Source organism: Etheostoma cragini, chromosome 13 (genome assembly GCF_013103735.1).
Source record: "Etheostoma cragini isolate CJK2018 chromosome 13, CSU_Ecrag_1.0, whole genome shotgun sequence".
NCBI lineage: Eukaryota > Metazoa > Chordata > Actinopteri > Perciformes > Percidae > Etheostoma > Etheostoma cragini.
Genome location: NC_048419.1, coordinates 3,507,122 through 3,531,248, shown reverse-complemented (window position 1 = coordinate 3,531,248; position 24,127 = coordinate 3,507,122). Strand labels below are relative to the sequence as shown.

General features: G+C 41.1%; 1 protein-coding gene across 19 annotated transcripts in view; it reads left to right on the top strand.

Annotated features, from left to right (window-relative positions):
- msi2b (musashi RNA-binding protein 2b) overlaps nt 1–24,127 on the top strand; it is a 236,699-nt gene that overhangs the window by 76,008 nt on the left and 136,564 nt on the right. The window lies entirely within an intron of this gene.

The window sequence follows — 24,127 nt, the reverse complement described above, 5'->3', positions numbered from 1 at the left end:
TGTGTGTGTGTGTTTGTGTTTGTGTTTGTGTTTGTGCTAGGCAGCATAGGCCAATTAGCAGGATGTGGTCCACAGAGATGGCGGCGGTGATTGGGTGGCAGTGGAGGGGTAACAGCTGGTGCGGCCACAGTTGGGTCACAGGTTCTGTCGGTAACCTCCACACCTCCCCTCCCTCCCACATCAGTCCCTCCCCTCTGTCTCTATTCTGTCAGGGGGAGAGGTGGCATTTGTTATGGGGAGAGGCTGACAGCTCTCATGCACATCAGTCTCGCTGCCACTCTCCCAGCCGTCACCATTAGGAAAGAGCACATGCTCGAGACCTGGCACAACTTCAGAGGTGCTCCTCCACAGTCACATCCACTTCTCTTTTTTTTCTCGCCTACAGTACATGCTGAAGGTGTGCATTTGAAGTGATTGTGACAGTCATTTGAACGGAACTGAAGTGTGGTTCTGTTTGACTGATTCTAATGCATCTCAGATGGATCCCATTACCTGCCTAATAGTAGCCACATCCTGCCTTTTTTTTTCTCAGGCGGCACACTGCACCTTAGCACTGCAAGCCAAATGAGACAATGTTATCAGCGCTGCCTGGCCTCCCTTTATATTGAAGGACTCTTAACTGGAGGCTGCTGCTGCTATTTCTGTCTTGCAATAAAGTCAAATGAATCTGTGTGCTGTGCATGCTATTATGTGCTATTGTGCAAACTGGTAAATTGTGAGGGAAGACAATGCTAGCCCTTAGAGATCCCATTTTTTGGTTTTTCCTCATATATAGGCCTTGCAAGCGTTGCCATTTTGTAGCCATTTTTACGTTATAATTGTGTTAGGTTTACAGTAACATTTGTAAGTATTTGTAATGCTTTTACCTTTTTCCTCTGTGGTTTGCATAACAAGCAGATTCCCTCACCCCCAAAAATATCTGCTTGCAGAGGTGACAGTAATGACTTTTTTTAAAGTTATTCTCCATAAGGTTCTTATTATTTTGATATACTTTGCCTCCTTCAGAGACAGCGCTTGCTCTACGGTCAAAGGTCAAGAGCAGCGTGACAGGATTTGCTTGTAGGGTTTCTTGCGAGTAGTTTTTTTAAAGAGTATTTTTTTTGGGGGGCTTTTCCATTTATTAGTGACAGTGGATAAACAAGAGAAGGGGGAGAGAGATGGGGATGACATGCAACAAAAGGCTGCAGGCCGGATCCAAACCCGGGCCGCTGCAGGACCCAGACCATTGGGTCAAACTCTCCCACTGCTTGAGCTAGAGGCCGCCTCGAGTTGTAAAGTATTACCATTGTACTAGTCTGAGGATCTACACACTTGTAAAACCAAGTCATTGCAGTGACTTAATTAGTTGCATGTTATGTTTATCTCCTAAGTATTCTTTTTTTTTTGTATGCTAACATAAAATGCCCTTTAATTTTCCAATACATCAAACACCTTGTCAACAAAAAAAACCTACCACAAAATTGTTCCGCTGAGGCAAGCCCTTGATTAAAAATGGGAGTTGGTGTGATGACACCTTATAAATTTGGATCTGACGTACCAGCAGAGCCCTGCCCAGGCATGAAAAAGGCAGTTAAAGGCATAATTAGCTGGGGTGGCTAATGCTTCCTCATTGGTTTATTGTAATCAGCTTTTAAGTGCATCTCATAGTGCCCTCATTGTGCTAAGCTGAAACAACTGCTGCTCGCTGACTCGGTTTCTGCACTCCTGTCCACTGGCTGGGCTTTGCAGTGCAAGCCTGAAGCGGACTTTTAGTTTAATCAGAGCTACTTTCTTCCATGTCACTGGGCTGCCACAATTGTCCCTTTATGTCCAGGCTGTCCTGGTTCTCATGCTCCACTGGTCCAGAGCCAGATGCTAGAGGTTGAGCTGAATGGGAGGAGGATGAGGAGGAGCTTAACTAGTTCACTGCCACTGGGCTCAGAAAGGATAAAGGTAGACACACAAAGGTCACTACTTAGACAAGCAAAGCAGAGCCTGGAGTCCTAAGATGAGACAATGGTCTCATCGTAGGGGGGAAAAAAACGAGTGATGACACCTGTTGGAGGACATTGGAAAGAAATCGATATGAGTGAGTGGATAGACAGAGATCATTGTCAGAATACAGAGAAGAGACCTGCCTACAGCAGCATGCTGTTCCCGTCGTGTTTCACTTCTGGCCAGTCAAGCATCTGCATACTTCTCTCATACTGTCACTGGGAGGAAGCAGATAAAAGGAAATTACAAAAGCATCAGAAAAAGATTCCTTGGTTAGTGCATGAAATTCATTCTGGGGCTGGTAATCTAATACCGCGGCTGACATTTTGCATGCCCTTAGATTTTGTAAATGGCAGAAAAAGAACTGTGTGACCGTCTGTAAAGACTGTGTGAATTCGTTTTGCATAGCGTTCCAAGTGCTTAGGCCCACCATCGGAGATTTTTAGGTATTTTATGTAAAATGTAAAGGACAACAGTGGCATGTATTGCTGTAAAATCTGATATTTTGTTAGGATAAGACAGCAGACTAAACTGCATAGACAAATGAAATCATGTAGTGTGCTTCTCAGCCCTTTTGTATTATTCAAAAGTAAAGTTGCATTGTTTGTCAGAAACCTGGACCTGAGCTACTTTTTGTATCAGCCCTTACAAAGTGCTTGTAATTCACTTGGCAGGGATCACAAATCACCAATAATCATTGATGTGCCATTGATGGCGTCGTTCGTGATATCTTTTGTTTGCAGAATACATTTTTACTCTGGCTGACAATGCAATTAAGCTCTTCTAGTGACAACACATACACAGGGCTTAAACTGGAAACTTTGGAGGTCCAAATTGAATGAACTTTGGACTTGTATTGAAGTGATGAAAGCCTCGAGGAAAGCAACACTTAAAAAACACAATTGCGTCATGTTCCTTGTCAGAAATGGGAAACATGGATGATTATTGCATAAAAAAATACACTTTAGATGAGCAAAAATAACCTAATCAAAAGGCCACAGTCCTTTATTCCACTTCCTCAGCTAGTGCAGGTGCACATTTGCATGCCATTTACATGGCAGCTCACAGTGACCACAACTACTCCAACGTGCTGGTGTCCATCATCTGCTGACATTCTGTGATTGTTTCCTCTCTGCTGCGACGCACCCAATCAGTTGAGGATATAGTGTGGTTCCAGTGATTATAAGGAGTGATCAGAGCAGCAATGATGGAGCATGTGCCTTGCCGTGGAGATTTAGCCAGAGGCTTCAATCTCATTGCAGTCACTTGTAGTTAGTGGCTGAGACTAGCAGTGAGAAGGGCAGAGCAATATAAATGAATTGGCTATGAATGTGGATACGGCTGCCGTGCTGCAGGGACACACAGGGGGAAAGGGCCGGTTAGACAAACTATTTCATATCCCCCTTGACCTTTATTTGCCCAGTGGCCCAGCAACATTTCCAATAGAATAGCTTTTAAATGGCCACTGAAGAATTGAGCTGTACTATTCACATCATTTTCTTTGTGTGTGCGTCTCTGCCTTTTGTATAAGATCGCAAACAGGTGTGTGTTAATGCAAGTGTTTTTACTTCAGGTTACGGAATTTTCAGACCTTTAACAAAAGATTAAATAGATTTTTGACTCATGCTGATCCTTTGAAATACCTGTCAGACGCCCTTCCTCCAACAACTAGATGCTGTGCAGTATAGGAGGCTCACAAAGAGAGCGGTGGATCAGGGGAGATTGACACCTTTCTGTAGGTCTGAAGTCTCATCTCCCAGCTGTCCCTCCTGAAATGGCTCCCTCGGGATAAGCCGGGATTGGCTTGATTGTGTTATCGGCAACTGATCGGGTCATTGAATGATGGAATTTTGAGCCCCTGTTCTGCTTAAAGAATGAAATGTTTAAAGAAGATTGACTGTGATTGGATCAGATCCAGCACCTGCTCAAAGGGTCAATCAGGTGAAGGCAGGAGGCAGCAATCTCTGCTGTGCTATTGTGACACGAATAGAGGGCGAAATTAATGCGCGTTGGGTGGTGGATGGATGGTATAGGGGGGCGGCTAGGGATGCCATTCAACAGGGAAGAGGTTGAAAAATGTCATCAGAGGAAGTGTCATGAGTAATTTGCAGCAGTCTCACCATCAAACCGGTGTGGAGGAGGACGCCTCCACCTTAGCCTTGCAAACTGCAATCTAGTCTTTAGGGAATCCCATGTGGGCGAACACTTCTGTAGGATCAAGATTCAAAGAAGGGTTTATTTTCCAGATGGATGAAAGTATGTATTGATATATGCTTTACTGTATGTTGGATTGGGATAGAATGAAGCAGTGGTTCCCAACCTTTTTGGTCTGAGGTAACCCCACAGTCCTGTCAGAAGAACATACACCCCTTCATCTATTCCCAATTCCAGAGAAACTATTTACAAAAATTGCCTTTTAAAGTATTTTGCGTCACCGCGCTTGTGCGAACTCATGCAAACAAACAGGGACTTACTCATAGGAAAAACAGCTCCTCAGTCTAAAACTCCGCAGGGAACCTTTCAATAATCTAATTTAAATGTGTGCACTCTTACTTCCTCAGTGTATGCTAGCATAATGTCACTTAGACCTAATATTTATAATAAATGGTGGTTATGTGATGCATATTGAATGTATTCCTTGGTAATGTTTACTCTGCAAATGTATTCCGTGCATGTGCCTCTCAAAACCACTTATAAGCTTCAAACATGGATGTATTACACTTTCTCTTTGTTCTTCTTAGCCAGGGCTGGTTGAAAATAAAGAAATTAAAATATATAAATATAAGAAATAATGTAAAGATTAAACATGTGCTGAATATGTAGAATTTAGCTTAGCCTAAAACGTTTTCCACAAAATGCTTTGTATTCCGGTGGTGTGAAATGTGATAGGTCATTTCCGAAACTACTGTAGTAATCCATGACATTGACTAGCTTTTTGGTGTAAGTAACTACCGATAAATACCACAGGCATTGCAAAAGTCCTACAACTAACATGTACTTCCTATGTTGTGTTTTTTATTAAAGTTTTTACTGAGGTTTTTTTCCAGTCAACCTACGTCACTAACCTTACTTCATGGTGGCCAAGTTTCAGTACCTAGATTGTGGGAAAATTTGACAACGCGTCATATGCAATAAATAACACAGGCAACTATTAAGTGAACCCTTTACAGCCTCTTCCCCAATCAGGACAGGATTGGAATGGGAGACGGACAAACTCTGCAAGACAAGGGTTGATAGTAGCTATGATAGCTTATTTCTCACTCAAACAGCAGACTGGGGACAATATCTTCTTAATCCTTTTAAAACATTAAAAATGACATGCAGAGCCCCTTAAGTTCCTACTTTTCTTGGAAGACTTGCTCCTTGCTCTGGCTGAAATGCATGTTTTAAGTGTAGCGGAGACGAGGCATAGTTGAGATGAGGTCCACGGAAGCTGATGCTGCCCTCTGAGTGACAGACCTCGTGTCTCTGCATGTCACAGCCAAATGAGAAACAAAATGATGGTGTCAAATTTCAGCTCACATCTTATAGGCTTTTAAAGAGAATGCTAAACTGCTTTTAAACCAAAATGACCCTTTTTATCCTCTTCAGAAATTTTTCTGTTAGAGAAAAATATCCCCCAAACACACACACAAACACACACACCCTCCCCTTTAACGAAACCAGTGAGCATGAGCCATGACTCAGCACCACCTGGAGAACAGGCGGTTGACACAGCACAGCTCAAATGATGACAGCGCAGAATGCTCACCGTATATCTGAGCTGCTCACAGCTTTATGGAGACATCTGTTAAAGGCGTTTGTGTGTTCCTTTGGATGGATTCATCCCAATTGCATAAAGGCTAATGGTCCCATGGCATGAAAATTTCACTTTGTGAGTTTTTTTTCACATTAATATGCGTTCCCCCATCCTGCCTATGGTCCCCTAATGGCTAGAAATGGTGATAGGTGTAAACCAAGTCCTATGTATCCTGCTCTGCCTTTGAGAAAATAAAAGCTCAGATGGGCCTATCTGGAATCTTGCCCATTATGAGGTCATAAGGGGCAAGGTTGACACTCCTTTCTCTACTTTGCCCACCAAGAGAATTTGGGCCACCCATGAGAGAGAGACCCCCCTCCTCAGAAATGGCACATACTAAGGAAAGCTCACTGTGGCACTGGTTCTAGTGGCTGTATTTCTGCACCAAGGCGGAATTTTGGGAAAGAGACTTCCAATACAGTATTAGGAGATCACTAAGGTCTATATAAATCATCTAAAGAGCACCATGTCACGTGACCATTAAGGTCAAACTGCTACTCTGATGCTTTATACATCCATTTTACACATTTCTATGCCATTGAGGTATATTGTAAACAGAAAACTCAATTTTCCTTTTTTTTTTAATGTTGACAACTTTGCCATGTCCGGTAGTGGATCTCGCGAAATAAATCCATAAACTTATCAAGAGAAAAGCAGTAAGTAACAAGAGCTTTTCTACTGTCTGTCAAATTGCAGTGTAAATAAACATGTCAAAACATAAATCTACACTGCTAGATGTTGGTTTCCTCCTTTGCCTTCCTTTGAAAAGATAAAGCTACGTTAACATAAAGTGAAGACGGCATACTTTGCCATCAGCGTTTTTGATGATTGACCGGTATCCCACGACACCGACAGTATGTCTCTTTTTTTTTACATAGCCCAACGGGAATTCAATTTAAGTGTTGAAAAATGACTTTGAGTAGCCCATTGCCTGTGCTTCTTCAGCCACCTACTGCAGTGTAACCAGGTCCACAGGCGGCTCAAGCTCTTGCTATGATTGCCTCCCACGCAACACGTAGCCTTCTTGAAATCACCAGGTAAATGTTCTTACATGGAAATGTACACATTGTGCTGTGGTTTGATGTGAGTGGCTAATGAAGTCTCAAAGGTTTGACTTATCCGCAATACTTACCACACATTTCTGTGTCTGGATATCCTCAGGGTTGTTAGTGTTATCTAGATGTAAGGCCTAAACTCCTCCACTATCTCAAATGATACAGTTGTTAGAAATTGCTTGTTAGGTTTAATTTTGACACAACTGTATCATCCAACACTGGTAGTGACAGTCTCTTTACATCCTGTGATATTTAGCTGGGGCGGACTAAGTAGGCCAAACAAAATGGGGTAATTGCTATGAAAAATGGAGTTTCAGCAAAGGATGTGAATGCAGCGGTTCCCGTTTTGTCCCAAACCTGTTCAGGGTCTTATCTTCCATACAGCTCATTTTTATGAAATGTTGTCATTTTCTCTCCCCCTAGTCTCTCTATTTCATGTGGGCAGCTTTTAGTATTGTTAAAAAAGATGAAGAGTAAAGTCATGCTAGCAGCTCTGGGAGGCTTCGCTTAGTTACAACTGTGCTTTTAGCTAAATGGTAATGGCCGCATGCTAACATGTTCACAGTGTTAACATGATGTTGGACAAAGTGAAATTGTAACCCAGTGGGGCTGGATTCAAAGTCAGGGGATCCCAAACGTTAGGACTCCCCATCTAAGGACTATGATAGTGGATTGTCAAGATTTTTAACCCAAAACCAAAAAAGTCCATCTCCTGGCACTAGAGAAAAAAGTCACTATTAAGGGAATCAATAAAATTATCTCAATGTAGGCATGTACTGAGTAGTTTGAAGCTTCATCTATAATGTTCACATTCACATTTTAAATCCACATTTGAAACCTTTTTTTTTTCATTCTCTTTAAATCTGGTATTTCTGCACAGTTGCAGAAAAATATTAGGATACACTAATAATATTAGTACTATACTGTTTGTAGAATCAGATCCCATTGATGGCCGTGCAGGATTGTTTTAGACACCTGCATAACTCCAGAGATTTGTTCCTGTCCTAGCATAATGTTGCTGCAAGCCTAAGGGCGAGATTATTATTTCCTCATTATTATATTATGCCCTTATTGGTTTAGCCTGCTGCCTACATGTATTTATGTCGACGAAGAGAGTGATATTCATTAAAGAAAATTGATTTAATTAAAAAAAACTAACTCATCTTTAATTTTTTTGTTTTCAGCCTTATCTCAGTGTATCCTCTGGCGACCATAAATCTCTGTTATTGCATACTATCCCATAGTTAGTAAGATATTTCAGTCCGGACCAAAGTGGTAGTGGCTAAAAGTGGTCACATGGCTAATACAGCTTTCTGAAGCCACATTCTGGTTCACGTGTTGTGTTCTTATGTAGAGCAACATGTGGGGCAACTTATCTATGGCTTTGTTATTACAGAGGGCAAAGCGTAAGGGTTTACTCACAGATCTTTCTTAATTTTATTATGGCAACACACATACAGTAAACTACTCGGCCCTTTTCCACTGTTCTTTACAGAGAGGGAAATGTCTACTGTAGAAACTACAGACACACTGTTTGCATGGTTATGCAAAGAATATTTACTCAGATGTAAATTGATCGCTGATGATTATATGCCTGACATTATTGGTTAGAGCTTAAAATGAGTCCACTTACCCATCTATTTGCATGTGTGTTAAGTTAATAGAGCTAATTAAAGTCCTCATTTGACCTGCTCGCACTGGAACCAATCAAAGATTGGAAAGGTGGCTAAAGCAATACACAATGCAAATTAGAAATTTATTTCAAACTTTGTTTACTAGCATCAAAACCGATATTAAAAACAACATATTGGGCAGTGTTGGTCTATTCTGATCATTAACGGTTTAAACTATTACCAGCGCGTTTTAAATAGTAAAGCAATAGCTCTCTTGCGGTTTCTTTCTAAAGCTCTTTTTGGTATGTTGGAAGGGAGCACTTGTCACCATCTGATATTAACAATAGCTCATTTTAGTATGGCAGTCAGCAACTCACGGGGGCCCTTTCATGGATCTACGTGGGGCAGACACCACTGAACAAAGATGTTTGACTGAGATTTATGTTACTGGTCGACTACATTTGAGGTGAAATAACCTGTGCCCATGTCCTCACACAATCAGCACAGGCGCTATTTTTTAAGGCATTCGTTTTCTTTTCTTTTTTATATCTGCATTTGTCGCAAGCATCTTGCTTGCCGTAAAATAGGCCAGCTTCACTGGGGAAACTAGGTGCTATAATGGATGGTGCTAAAGCATGTTGGACCTTAAATCCCTGACAAGAGCTATGGAAATGGATTGGGTTGTTTCTTTCACACCTTGTATCAGCAGATCAGTTTTAATCAATGGTAGATGGTGGAGTTGGAAAGGCATTTTTATTTAAATAACCCGGCTTGTTTTTCTACACCGGGAGAGGGGGGGAAGAGAAAGATACTGATGGAGATGAAGATAAGGCAGATCATGTTGTAAATATTAAATGTATGCTTCTTCATTTAGCATTTTCTTTAAAAAACCAAAACAAACGTCTAGCTGTACACATACCGTATATCATAAAGACAATGTAATCTGGGGAAGTATAACACACAGAGGCCTTGGAAATGAGATAAATGTAATGTCATGTCAACACGCGCCTGTCATTTACCGTGAATGCTATGCACTAATGTGTCTGTGTGCTTACTATGTAGTGAGTGAGCAGACTTGCATACGATGCTAGATAGTGACAACAGATCCCTTATCGTAGATGCCATGCCATGAATAATCTTTAGCTTATTTTCTGAAGTGGTATCTCAGGGTTCTGGTCGAATTGTCTAAAAGCTAAATAAATCTGCTTGATTGAACTAATGGCACACAGCCAGGATCTGGCACCAAGTCTCGTCTCTCATCCTAATCTTTTTGTCACGGACACATTGACCAGGCTCATACGCACGCACGAGCATGGATGCATGCACGCACGCACACACACACGCACACACAAACACCAAAGCTCCCTCGCAAGCCACTTCCTGATCAGGAAACTTTGAACCCAACGTGTGGCCCATAAGTCCTATCCACAGGTAATTAGGTTTGATGGTTAGTTGAGCAGAAGCGTGGGTTTTATCCCTCTTTCCTTCTTGCCCGCCTAGAGTGTTGCCTCAACTTGTTTTTTGATAAGCCCACTGCCAGCCCAGCATCAGTCTCTTCCAGCTGATCACACATAGTAAAAGCCACCAAGGAGCACTCATCCCTTTTAAAGATAAATTACCCACTAAAATAAAATTATGTAGACTGAAAAGGTGCCAGTACAAGACTGAATACACATTTCAATTCCGATTGAAAAATGAACCTCTCCATATATAGATATTAAATACCTGACTCTTTTGTGGTAAATCACAGCGTATTTCTCCCTCTAGTGGTTTAAGGGAAGCCAGCTGGATTGGATGTGTTTATGATAGACAGGGATATGTTAATGTCCCTCTCACTGACACTCAGACCAACTGGTGGGAGTATTGTCCAAGCAGAAATTGTATTTCATTAAATTCATTGAATCGGTTTTACCAAATTAGTGTCACTTAACACGTGTGTGGTTTGCTTTTCTTTTTTTCTCTGTACCCTTTTTTCATCTAGTGGCAGCACAGAAGGATGGAAAGTTTGAAGAGAATGTGTTTAACTTAAGAGCACATCTGTCACCCTTCCACTATGTCATAGTGTAAGTGGTTTGTGTTAGCCGTGTTGGGTGGGAAAGCCAGAATTACATTGGAAACAGCTTGGAATTTCATTTGAATGTGATACGGGGTGAACACAAAATGGACAGGCGGTATCAGGCTCAAGTGACGGGTTGATTGCATCGAAGCATCTGCCAGCAAGTCTTCCAGCTGCCAACTCGCTGTGTGAATGAGAAGATATGTATGTGTAAAAAAAAAAAAAAAAAGAAAAAAAAAAAAAAGTTACTTTCAATGGGATAAAAAATGGAAAATGGTAAGACCAACAGGAAATAGGAGCTGTCATTACAGCTTTGTTTCTTATTAGCCTGGCCTCGATATTGTTGTTCGTATGCTAAAATATGTTCAACATATGTGTAATAATGTTATAAGGGTGCATACTGCATGCGCCAGTTTGATTGATATGTTTTTGTCATGCTTGAAATTGACGCAGGGATTTGTACAAACATTTTGTGTGCATGCATTTGAATTGAGGATGCTGTTTTGTAGACAAAACAGACTCAGGAAGTAGATGTCATTTTGACCATCTGCTTGTGTCGAGCCTACTTTGGCTCAAACCTTGTTTAAGTGACATGCTGACACCAAGGTACATCTTAATAGGCACATGAAACGCACCCTCAACTTCGCTGAAAAAGAAATATTCAAAAAGGCACACTGCTTTCATTCATTTATTTCAAAATAACGCGCGCCCTCGGCACCGCTACAGCACACCACTCATTTAAACTGGTCCCAGTGCATAGTCCAGACATGGCAGTGTTTCCTGATTGTCTTTGTCCAGCCAAACCAGTTACAGCTGTGTGCTGGTCTGAGTTGTGGTGATACCAATGAGTGTTTGTACACAACTGAAATACCCATGTTTGATCAGACATGCCTGAAATCACTGGAAAGGGACATTACGCACCCAGCATATTGACAATATTTAGATGCACTTTAATACAACATGTGCATGCAGGCAGGAATAATATTCTAGCGCAACAAAAATATTGGATTTTGAGGCAAGTACTGATGTTGATATTTTAATCTTTAAAGAATCCGACAACAATAAAGACTTATATTATTTTTAAATAAACATATAGGGGTTTGTGAATTTTCAATACCAATAACTATATGTGCCTTGAAATCATGTAGCTAGTTTACATGAGTTCATGCCTCGTTATATGGCATGTTACTATCTTTGTGACTCTAACCTTTTGCTTTTATCTTGGGCGATTTTCTTTCTTCTTTAGGCGATAAGTACTTAAAAGAAGAATGCAAATGAACACATGATGGCAGCGCTTGTGTTTTAGAGTGAGTGATCTTTACACAGCATGAGTTCCATCCCACGGTGCAACAGATTTTAATTAGCAAAATGGCACATACATCAGATTTATGTTTGTATACTGGTTTGATGGTTTGCTTCTGAAAATAAAAAAAGATTTGGTGCAAATTTTCCACCATTGGTGTTCCTCTTTAAATCAGTAATCATTTAACTAAATTGCCCCATTGCCATCTGGTGTGATGATACAACACGTGCACACGTGGAACCACCTTCTCATTCAATGCGTTTTCTTTACACATTCAAAGTTTTTGCAATTTTTCCAGACCGACTGACCTTCATTTCCTAAAGTAATGATGGCCACTTGTTTCTCATTACTTATTTGATTGGCTCTTGACATAAAATGAATTCTAACAGTTGTCCAATAGGGCTGTCGGCTGTGTATCAACCTGACTTCTGCACAACACAACTGATGGTCCCAAACCCATTAATAAGGCAAGAAATTCCACTAATTAACCCTGACAAGGCCCACCTGTGAAGGGAAATCCATTTCAGGTGACTACCTCATGAAGCTCACTTAGAGAACACCAAGGGTTTGCAGCGCTCGCAAAAAGCAAAGGGTGGCTATTTCGAAGAAACTAGAATACAAGACATGTTTTCAGTTATTTCACACTTTTTTGTTAAGTACATAATTACACATGTGTTCATTCCTAGGCTTGATTCAGTGATAGTGCCTTCAGTGATAATCTACTATGTAAACATCCATGAAAATAAAGAAAATGGAATGAGAAGGTGGTTCCAAACTTTTGGCCTGTACTGACATCACATGAGATGCAGTTTCCCAGTTACACAATTGAGGGGAAACTTGTCAGTATGAATGGAATTTAAGAAGTTTACCGCATGTCATCACTGATATGTATCAAAATTTCAGCAACAAAAACTCTTGTACAGGGTTTTGATGTTCTGATCTCTTAAAATCCAATATCTCTTATAGAATAATTTATTCACACACCTTGCACAATGTTTTAGTGCTCCGTGTTAATGATATGATTGTGTCAATATACCGAATTCTGAGATAGGGCCAGCATTCATTACTACCTGCAGCCTCACAGACACACTCCTTTGCTCTGTCTGGCAGGCTGCCCAGTCATTGGCAGCTTGCAGCAAACTGTAAATCAGATTCAGACTTTCCATTCAAGTGCCCTACTTAGGGGACTGCACTGGCCTTTATTCTGACCTTGTGGACCTTTTTATAGGCTTAGAAAAGAGCAGCAGAAAAGCGATAGATCCATAGTTCACACAGAAACGAAGTGCTGAGTGTCTCTCACCATTGATTCAAATCTGACCTTGTGGCATTTTAGGAAATTTGTGCATTTGACATGCACCTTTTTTTGTGTGTGCACTGTAGACCAACCCCAGTTTAAATATCCTGGCAGAAATACAGAGTGGTTTGATTTTTAAATGGTCTCCTGTGTGATTAAGGCTTTTTGTGAGTTATATTTTCCTTTCAGAACAGAGCTGTCCTCATGTAGGGGTGGGCACACGTTTTTGTCTTTGTCCCCCAACAGCTGATGCTCTGAAGAGAGTTTGGCAGGGCTCAAGCTGTTGAGCAATCCCCCGCCCCCTCCCTCTTTCTCTTTGCCCGCTCTATCTCTTCCCTCCATCACACCTGATTGCATTTGACAAATGCCCCTATTGGCTCCATATCATCAGGTGCGGTGGAGGCAGCCTAAGACTATATTACTCTGCCCATACACCACATCTGTTCTCCATTTTGCATGGCTGACACACTTGCTTCTGCAAGGTTTGAATGGGGCCAAGGCTCTGTCAGTGGAACAGCTTCATGAGTCGCAGGTTGCATTGGCTTCCAGCGTCACTGCTTGTCTTTTTTTGAAGTTGTGGCACAAGGGGCACAGATTTTCACCATGGTCAAAATCATGTTCACATAAATTCTATTGACAGACACAGTAGGAGAGTTTGAATTGGTTTTGAATTGGAGCTGGTTACAGTTATATAACAGCTTGGGATTTGTTAAGAAATATCTTTCATTTCTGTTAAGTGACTACTAAAAGTGAGGTTTTGATCTACAGCACTGCACTTCTTCTGCATTGCCTGTTAGGCTTGCATCAAAATACATATGTACAATATTATGTTGCGGGTCTTGTGCTAAAAATTGTGGCTATCCAGTAAGCTTGAAAAATTACTTTAGGAGATGCACGGTTTGATGATAATTTAACTTCTGATCTATGTGTAATGTGACAGCGTATTTCATGCATTACAAAAAATATCTAAGAAAGCAGCATGTCCTCTGGTGTAGTCCTAATGCTTGAGAATCAGCTACAAAACAGCAAGCACTCAAAAGGTAAAGATAAAGAAAATATGTATATTCTCCATTTTAACCAGAAAAACATTTACAACGAAGGCATGTTTTTGTTGTTGCCTGCGCTCCAGTTACATAATGTAGATGATGGGAATGCGTTTTGAGGGCCATATTGAGCTAATTTGCCACTGATGGCTAGAGTAACACATTAGCCAGCTTGACCTGTGACACATCTCCTGACTTGCTGATTCTTAAATACAGACTTTGAAAGTGACTTAGGGGAGATTTAAAAGGGGAGGAGGGGGGGCAAACAAGCAGGCAGAGACGCTGATGGACTGTCATGGCCGGCGTCTCATCGGCAGGAATGCATGGGTCGGCACAGTAGTCACCATGTGGCGGCAAGGTTAGGTCACATCAGCTGCCTCGGAGTCCCATACCAAGAAGAGGCTGAGTTGAAAGGCAATGCAGTAAAAAACAAACCAAAAAAACTCTCCTATACCTCGCTTTCACTCGGTTGATATCTTTGGAATTACTTTCAATTTAGAAGAAACAAATTGAGGAATGAAGATAAAAAGAGGTGATGGAAAATATTGGATTAAAATTCACGAAGGCAGGGAGGGGAGGGGCGAAGAGACTAGGCTGGCAGAGGGACCGATAGAGTACCTCAATTCTATGAGGTTCCTTGTGCGTCATGTGTTCTCATGAGTCAGCCAGACACTGCACCTGCTGGGTGGTAATTGGAGGGCTTCCTAGGAGAGGTGGCCACCGCGCTGCTTTGCCTCTGGGCCACCCTCCACAGTCAGAGACTGCTCTAATTGGCACATTGCCTTGCTCACATATGCACTTAGACTAGAGACTAGCAATATTAATGATTCATCGATGATCAGTAAATCATCCATCAAACTTTTGATCAATCAGAAATACATTATCAATGCATGCTCTCACTGGTATTTATTCAATTATTGATTGAAGTAGACAAATTACTCATGTGCTAACAAAACATGGATTTTGTATTTTATAAGCTTTCATGGTTAATCAATAATTCATTGTTAATATGGCTAGATTGATAAAAAAAACTGCTTAACATTTGCATTATTACTCCGGACAGTTTGGCTTTGTAAGTGTGGTTAGTTAGCTGTTCTGTTTCTCCCAGCCCACCCATTAGTTTAAGTGTGGGGGGGGGGCTGGCGCCATATGGTAGGTCCTTGACTGTGACAGACTGACACATTAGTCATTGATGGCTCACAGCCTCTCGGTTGATAGGCAGTGCTTAAAAGGCTGACCTACAAACACACACACAGAGACTCACACACGCACATAATTGATCCTGAAACACTCTGCCATACTCACAGTAAAAATAGAGGCATTTTTCCAGAGGTCGTGTCAGCTCAGTCAATTTGGCAGTAATGTGTGTGTAAAAATAGTGAAATGAGAGACACAATATAATAATCATGGCCGCACCAGTTATGACCCCGTGATAACAGGACTATGGATCGGTCTCTGTCCATTTGCTCAGTTAATTTCACGCAACATGGCAACATTGTGCATCTTGCCACAGCGTTTTAAAGAATTCAATGATTGGCCTGATGGTGCGCTATAATTGGCACTCAAAACAAAAGACATATTTGTTCCTGATTGGCTCAGGAGAAGTTCTGCCTTACTCCTTAGAGACAGCACATTTTCTGTCACTTTGATTTTAATAAATGTTTGCAACCCAACCCTAAATAAATGCAATGAATCCCCCTAACTTGTAATGTCTAGTGTGTTTGATGTTTGACAAATAACTGATATTTAGCCAGTTCATTTTATTCACCAATGTTGAATTTGTAACCGTTGATTCCAGCTGGAACAGTTTGCCAGGTTACAGTAGAGATGGCCCATGCAGTGGTATATGAATAAGATTAGCATCAGCCTTAGGGAGCTGTAAGCCGCTGTCCCTCTCCTCTACTTTTAACGCTCCTCAACAGCACCAAGGTGCTCGCACGTCCTGTTTGAAATGTGTCATCAGCCATCCTGGCAGGTACGTGGCCACACAAACCTCTGAAGTGACGGCACTCCTTGCCTGGAAAGGTCATCGCAGGAGTGGGTTAAATGTCCCCTGGAGGAGAGAGCGGCAAGCCAGATAGTCTGTGATTTGTGTGAGTTTTACGCTGCTGGAGCTGCTTCGCCTTTCTCAATAACCTTGACCAATTCTCCCTCAGTTTTAACTTATAAGAGTCACTCTCTAGAAAACTGCCTGGCCACCATGTGTCTGATGTGCCAGTATTCATTAGTCCTAGTCTGATTGAGGAGCTGAAGAAATTAAAAAAAGGACTGCCATTAGAGGTCAAGCCATCACAACAACTGCAGACAAAACATATCCTCTGTTTTGGTTTAATCCAATTAGACATCCACTGAAGCTTCAGTTGTTTTCGGGCAAGCCTGATTAACTTTGTTGTGAATAGCTGCGCTTGTCCCTGGTCTTTTTCCCCTTTCTTGTGTTTACTCAAGAAATTATCAGCCTTTCCTAAACTTGAATAAGTTTAGCAGGATCATAGCTAAAATAATAATCACAATTTCTTCACATAATTAGGATTATCAGTATTGAACGAGACAGACAGAAAGAAATTGACAGAATGTTGCCTCCACATTTTATCTTAAATTAAACTTGTTCAAATTACAATATACAAGTCTTATGGGCTATAAAGACATAGCTAAACATCGACTTAATTCAAGGCTTCGGCGCCTATATTACAAAATCACATTGTTTCCCATTCATCCCTTGTGGTATTTAGACATGCAGATAGTTTTGGGTATTTTAAGATATCTATCTCTAAGTTGTTCTGCCCTCACCTCAGTTCATTGGCGCTAAATGTCTGTGGTGCTCACAGCACTGAAAGATGACATTAAAAACCATTCAACAGCAACATTTCTTACCCGAAGCAGTGTCCCCGGCTGCTGTGGACAGTCCACAGACCTCTCTGCGATTTCTACCTGTGAAAATGGCGTATTTATGAATAATAACGCGGCCATTGGAATCAACAACATAACGATAATTTGTTAATACTGCCCCTAAAAGAAAACAACTGATAGTTTAATTATTATACCTGTAGATAGGGATTGCTTGATTTGAAACCAAAGCAAGCGCTTTAAATGCAGAGCTTACATTCCTAAAGTTTAATCAATTAAAAAAATTGATTACATTTAGATCTGAATGTTATTGTATCAAGTGTCAGATTTTGTTCTGCAGGGTTCAAACCATTGTCAATTTTGTCTTCCTGTCGTTTCTGTCACCACTGGAGCCAACATGTGAAACGGTCACCTCCCACCACCTTTTTGCCTGAATAGAGCAGATTATTTCAAGCCTGTGATTTACACTTCTCAGTCATATTCTCACAGCTAAAACAGAAGTGCTGGCATCAATACTGCTGCTCGGTGCTGGATGGATTGCTGCTATTTACCAGCAAATGGTCAAAAGTAGCACATTTCCCAGATCAAATGTGGTTGGGTGCTGTTTTGCCATCTTGAGCATGAATTTGTTATAGGTATTTTTGTTTGTGATAATGATAGTTGTAAAGACCCTTTTAGGAAGAGAGTTAAGAAATTGAGCAATTCTTCTCGTGTACCATAGTCTTTCAAGAAATATGATTTAGACGGCAATGAAAGCCAGAGCCTTAATTATTGAGAACAATTTCTTATTTTGCTGCTGGCGAGCTAGATCTTTGTTGAATATCTTCTGGGTCGCCTTGTGTAATGAGACTCTGTGGTGGGGTCTCCTCTTGTTTTTAAAGACGCCATATGGAATTCATTACCATGGCTCCGTATGCAGATTTGGAAGGGCTTTGATTAAAGCTCTAACAAGCATTTGATGGTTGGGAATATCACATTTCCTTTTGTTTTAATGCACTCTGTTGGGCTCACTCACAGTTAATAAGTCACAATCAATCTACCTGCTGTACGCACTGAGGCTTTGTAAGAGCTTAACAGGACCCCTGAGAGATGGAATAATTTCAATTCTGAAACACACTGACAGAGTGAGTGCGTTCATTGATGTTTGCGTCTGTGTGGGATCGTAACAGCTTCCCTTGTATATTTATATGCTTGTGTACGAGGGTGTAAGAGAAAAAGGAGGCTGCTAAAGTCAGATATTGCCAGACTAGTAGACAGGCCCGGTATGTTGTTTCCTCTCCATCTTCTCTTGAAAGAGTGGGTGAAGTTGCCTTAAGCTGGTGTATCATATTTGATGACCTCAGAAACAACTCTCCCAGAATACCTGACTTATGCTTTCTAGTGTCCAAGTCATCCCATCCTATGGAGGAAAATATCAGATATCTACCATGGTTGTTAGAGCAACTCTAACAAATGTGCACACATACACAAAATGTGACAGAAAGGTTACACTGCACATTGGGATCTTTACTGTCAGAGATATAATGTAGAAGACTATCCATGAACCTTATAAAGGCTTTAAGTTAAAGGTCCTGTTTATGGTTCCCGTGCGATAAATGTCTTTGCTGAGGCAAGAAGCACAGGGAAACACTCTACTTGCTCAGAATGCATCATTGCAATTTTCTCCCCAGTGACATATTAAGCTGGCATTTTAGCAGTTTTAAGGTTGATTGAATATTTCATTAACTTCACATTTGTTCCTTTTGATTTATTACAATAAAAATATTCCTTAGGTGTTCGTACTGAAAACATAAAGAACCACTTTAAGATAATATAGTTACATGTACAGGTTAGCGCTGTTGGGCCACAGTATTGTTTATGACTGCTTTTTTTCTTTTTTTGGCATAGGTGCAATCTCTTAAAGTTACAATACATATCATAAGCGAGATTTAACAATTTGTACAATTAATTAGACGCTACATTCCTACTTGGGTTTAAGTGCTGACAATTAAGCAGTTTCTACTCACAACTGCTTGTAACATGCTGTTTCCACCAAATAATAAACTCTGCATAGCCCTCTTAACGTAGCTAGATACTGTCGGTATATGTCTGCAGTAATTTAGTGCACACTTTCAAACTAGGCTTCCACTGCAGGTACTTTGCTTAAATCTTGAGCAGGTAGCACAATGCTACTAGGTAACTTGCACACATACTTGCTGCACACTTTTGAGCTCTTCAATGTAGGCTACAGCTCGGTAACAGCTTTGAACAATCTAATCAGGGGTACCCGAGCATGGCCATTGACATTCTCTCTCGCAGCTCCATGAAAAATCTCCAGGACATTTTAAAGTTCCCTTGCCGCTACTCCTCCCTTTACATCCTCATCCGAAATGCAGAGATGCCAGGGGTGTAATAGCTCCCTGCTTCTTGTTATTACCAATGGTTTCCCCAAAAGTAGCCCCTGAAGCAGTTTTTTTTTTTTTTTTTTTTTTTTTTTTTACAAAACGTTTTTATGAAGGCACTGCATTTTTAATTGAAATCGAGAAAGGCCTGTGGCTGCAGCTAACCCTACATAATGTGGTAGGGCAGACTCCGAGTCAAGCTTGTAATTGTTTTGATTAAATTTGATAGCGGCAGGACAGGGGAACGTTGTTTAGCAAAATCTATAATCCTTTCAAGGTATTTGAATAAATACCTCCATCTTGTAAACAATGATTGCTATGCTGAATTGCTGGCTTGTACAATTACGTAAATGGCATTAAAAGACCAATGCCGGGTTTGGAATATTAGCAAGAAAGGCACTATTGTGACCAGGTAGACAGTGCAATCGGCAGCCTTAGCCATCACTTAAAAAAAGCCCTTTGCATATGGCGAAATAATGGAAATGTGTAGACATGGCTAGTGGGCACTTCTCACTAAACCAATTAGATAAACTGGTTTGATTAGTCCTCTAACTGACAGATTCTTCTTCTTAATCCTTACCAGTTTCCAATTGCATCCCAGGTGCACTCTGCACCTCTCTCCAAAACACCTAACATAGCCTGTCCACGGTTTGTACGTCTTTACACCTTGCACAACTGACTGCACTTTGCGCCGGGGAATCACAAATATGGGGTCTCACACATTCTCTTCACACCTTTTAATAACTTTTCACCTTCAAACCCTACGTCCTGTGTATTCCCACTGGGCACACTCCATTGTATTGAAAAAAAGAAGAAGTTGGAAATGAAGTGGTGGCTTAGAATCATTTACACTGACCCTAGCAATTCACAACTACAATTAAGAGTATGTAACCTTTCTGACACAAGTCTGTTTGTAGATAAAGTTTAAGCTTGTTGATGTTTTTATAGTTTTTTTTTGTTCAAAGCGCTCCTCACTTCAGAAGGCAGCATATTTCTACTGTCAGAAGTTCTAGTCTGATCCTTCACTCAAAACACAAAGCAGCCAAATGCAACATTGAGCAGGCTTTTTTCCAGCCCTATCTGAAAGAGACTAGAGGAACATGCATTTCCTTCTTTGAGCTCACATTTCAAACTCTGCCTTCACGTCATTACTTAACCACAGGGGGAGCACTCGTTAGAGAAAAATGAGACTGTGAGCTAAGAAGGCCCAGTCAGCTTAGACATCCAGGTCGTTGTTTATGTTCGGGGCCTCAATTTAGATTGTTACTAACTAAATAGCTCAGTAATGGGATCATCGGGCTCATTTATTGCTTCCATACTCTCGTCATCCTTCTCTTTCAGGTCTTTGGCTGTCTCATACAGCATCCTGCCTCTTTACTGTCCCCCATAGCATTAACAGAGAATAAAGTCTGTTTGAGGAGATGTGCGGGAGGCTGAATGTAGTTCAGTGGCATGTCTTTGGAGAGCCCCTAAAGAGCATCAACTTTTTTTTCTTCCTTCAAGATGAAATGTGCATGTGTTATTGAAAGAGACAAAGAGGGAGTTGATGCCACAGAAAGTGTGTGAAAGGTTTCTTTGATTTTCAGGAAGGTTCGATGACAATTTGACAAGGGCTGAGAGGACATGGAAGACAATCCTTTGATGCTGACTGTCAACAAAAGCCTTCTGCAACATACAAATAGCTTTTTATCCTATCCTCCTTTTGTTCTCTCCTCGCTAAATGCTCGGGCAGCGCTGATCAGGCTTTTGCATCGATGTGTCGTCTACTGCTAGGAGACTGGACACATCTGGGGTGGCAGTCTGTAGGGAGTTGGGTTGGGAACCGGAGGGGTCGCTGATTCAAGTCCCCATGCGGACCAAAGTATGGTGGTGGACTGGTAGCTGGAGAGGTGCCAGTTCACCTCCTGGGAACTGCCATGGTGCTCTTGAGCAAGGCACGGGCAGCCCCCTCACTCTGAAATCTCTCCATTTAGTGGATGTATAGGTAGTGAGCATGTGTGTGTGTGTGTGTAATTCAGGCCTGTGTGTATGAACAACAGAGTGTAAATTCTAATTTTCCCTTGCAGGATTAATAAAGAATCCATTATTATTTTTATTATTATCTGTCTCAATGGTCTCACTCAGTCCAAGCAGCAATAAACAGCAGGATGTGTTACTATTAACACCACCGCAGGATGCCTCAATGAGTGATGATCCAGTGGTTTGTTGCCATTTGTAAACTAGGTTTGATGGGTAAGGGTTTAAGCGTGAGTCCAAAACCAACAGCAACCAGTAGCACTATCTCCTGGCAGCACAAAGCAGCCTCTGCAGGCTGTGTTCTCAATTGCCACAGGTTGAATATGGCCTAATAAAAGAGAGACCGAGCGAACATTTCAGCCGAGTCCTGCAGATAAGAGGGTATTGTTTCATCAACTCATGTGCTTTTTGTAGGAAAAATATGAGAATGAGAATTTAGATTGGCTTTTTTCCCCCCCTCTCTCTTTTTTCTTTGTATTTGAGGCCCAATCTCAGTGCCCGTTTATGAAGACAAGCCAAAGCAACAAAATGAATCTTGAAGATTAATTATAAATAGTTGATGGGGATTTAGACAGTGTGTATGTGTATATGTGCATGGGGAGTTAAGAGGCATGATACCCTGATGGTGTAGTTAGGCAGAGTGCCGAAAAAAAGTTGTTTGTTTTTTGGGTTATTAATAGTACAAAGAAAACAAATATGCTTGATTGCTTATTCTTTGAGTGGCTAATTGAAAATCTAAAATGGCCCTCACATCTTTGCGGTCTTTGTGTTCAGCAGTGTTGCTTCATGTCGGACCAAACACTGCTCCAGTATCTGCACAGTGTACCGGTAACTGGAGTGTACCTTAATGCATTTATCCTTATGCACCACACACTACACCATGTTAGACGTACATGTGTATCAATGTGCATCTCTTTAAGGACACAGACGATATTTCCACCTTACATGCATGGACGTGACAATGTCACAGCAGAGGCTGCAGTTATCAGGCTGTGCTGCCTATAAGCCTGCACTCCCCTTCAGAGCGGTGCCTGTGTTCATATGATTAGGGTTATCATGCCCAGTGGTCGTACTGGATAAACGATCGTCTGTTTTAAATTGATCCACATTCTGTGGCTTGGTCCGAAGAGGCTGTTACTCTTGTGCAATTGAATTTATTTCTCCACAGGTGTTCACATTTCTAAGAGTAACATTAATGAGAATACATTAATGTGAGAACACCATGGTTCCATAGTAACTTGGCAACACTGCTCAGTTTAGCTAACACCGGCAGGGTGGAATCACAAACCGGAGAAAATAAATAAGTGAAGTTCATAAGAGAAGAGTTAAGTTATTTAAAGGTCCCATGACAAGGTGCTCTTTGGATGCTTTTATATAGACCTTAGTGGTCCCCTAATCCCATATCTGAAGTCTCTTTCCCAAAATTCCGGCTTCGTGCGGAATTACAGCCGCTAGAACCAGTCCCACAATGAGCTTTCCTTAGTATGTGCCATCGCTGAGTCTGTAGCTTTTAAAGAGGGGAGGGCTGGGGGTTTGGCCTTGACCAACTGCTAGTTTGCTCGTTTGAAAATCATGATGTCTCTCTCTCTCTCTTGGGTGAGCTAAATTCTCTAAGTGGGCAAAGCAGAGAAAGAGGAGGAAACCGTGCCTCTTATGACCTCATAAGGGGCAAGATTCCAGATTGGCCCATCTGGGCTTTCATTTTCTCAAAGGCAGAGCAGAATACCCAGGGCTCAGTTTACACTTTTCTAGACACTGAGGGACCATAGGCAGGCTGGGTAAACGCATATTAATGTTAAAAAAAAAATCATAAAGTGAAATGTTCATGCAAGGGTACCTTTTAATAAGAGTTTTGCTATGATAAAGTACTGTATATTTGATCATGTTGCAAGCAGTTTGCAATCAGTGTAATTGTGTTCTTTCTGTTGCAATGTTTGAAATCACTTTTGTTCTTGTTTTGCAAGAATTAGATAACCACAATGGAAATAAATCTTTGGGCTATATTGTGTCATCCCTGATTATTTATGTATTTTAATGTATGACACTGTTTTCATCAAACAATCAATCAATCAATCAATTGCATTGATTCCTCAAAGAAATAAATATATTGCAGCTACAGCAGTAATATGATTTACTTGCTGAAATAAGATAAATCATTCAATCACACATTAAATAAGCTTTAAGTAACCAAAATAAAATAGCAAAATTATATATATAAATATACAATGTGTTTCCTCATGTGCCTCTTTCTTTGTCTCGGTTGCGTAATATTCCCCATGCAGTTACATTGTCATCTAGACTGACTGCTTGTGATTGAGTTCGAAATTGGTAATACCACCAGGTTACATCACTTACTTTCAATGAGCTGAACAATTAAGAGCAGTGATGGAATTGGTGTGAGTATCAAGCCATACTTGAAAATATTCTGTCTCTTTAAGAATTCTCTCAACTCCCCAAATGCCCTGTCGGATTGCAGTGTGATCACATTGGGCCGTGCACAAATGGCTGAATTGGAATCTTATCTTCTTCCATCTTTCCCATTACGGGCAGATTGAAAGCCCTGCAGCGGTGCTCTGGCCAGTCAAGACTGCTTTTTAGTCTGCAATTTGACAGCTTCTAAAAATGTAACATTTTGTGGCTAAGATGCACTGCCAAGCACTTGAGCCATACATGCTGTGGCATCAGCACCAGTTTGGTTGTGAAGCTTCGCTGACCTTCCCTTCACTCCTGGGCATCACCCCTGGCACTA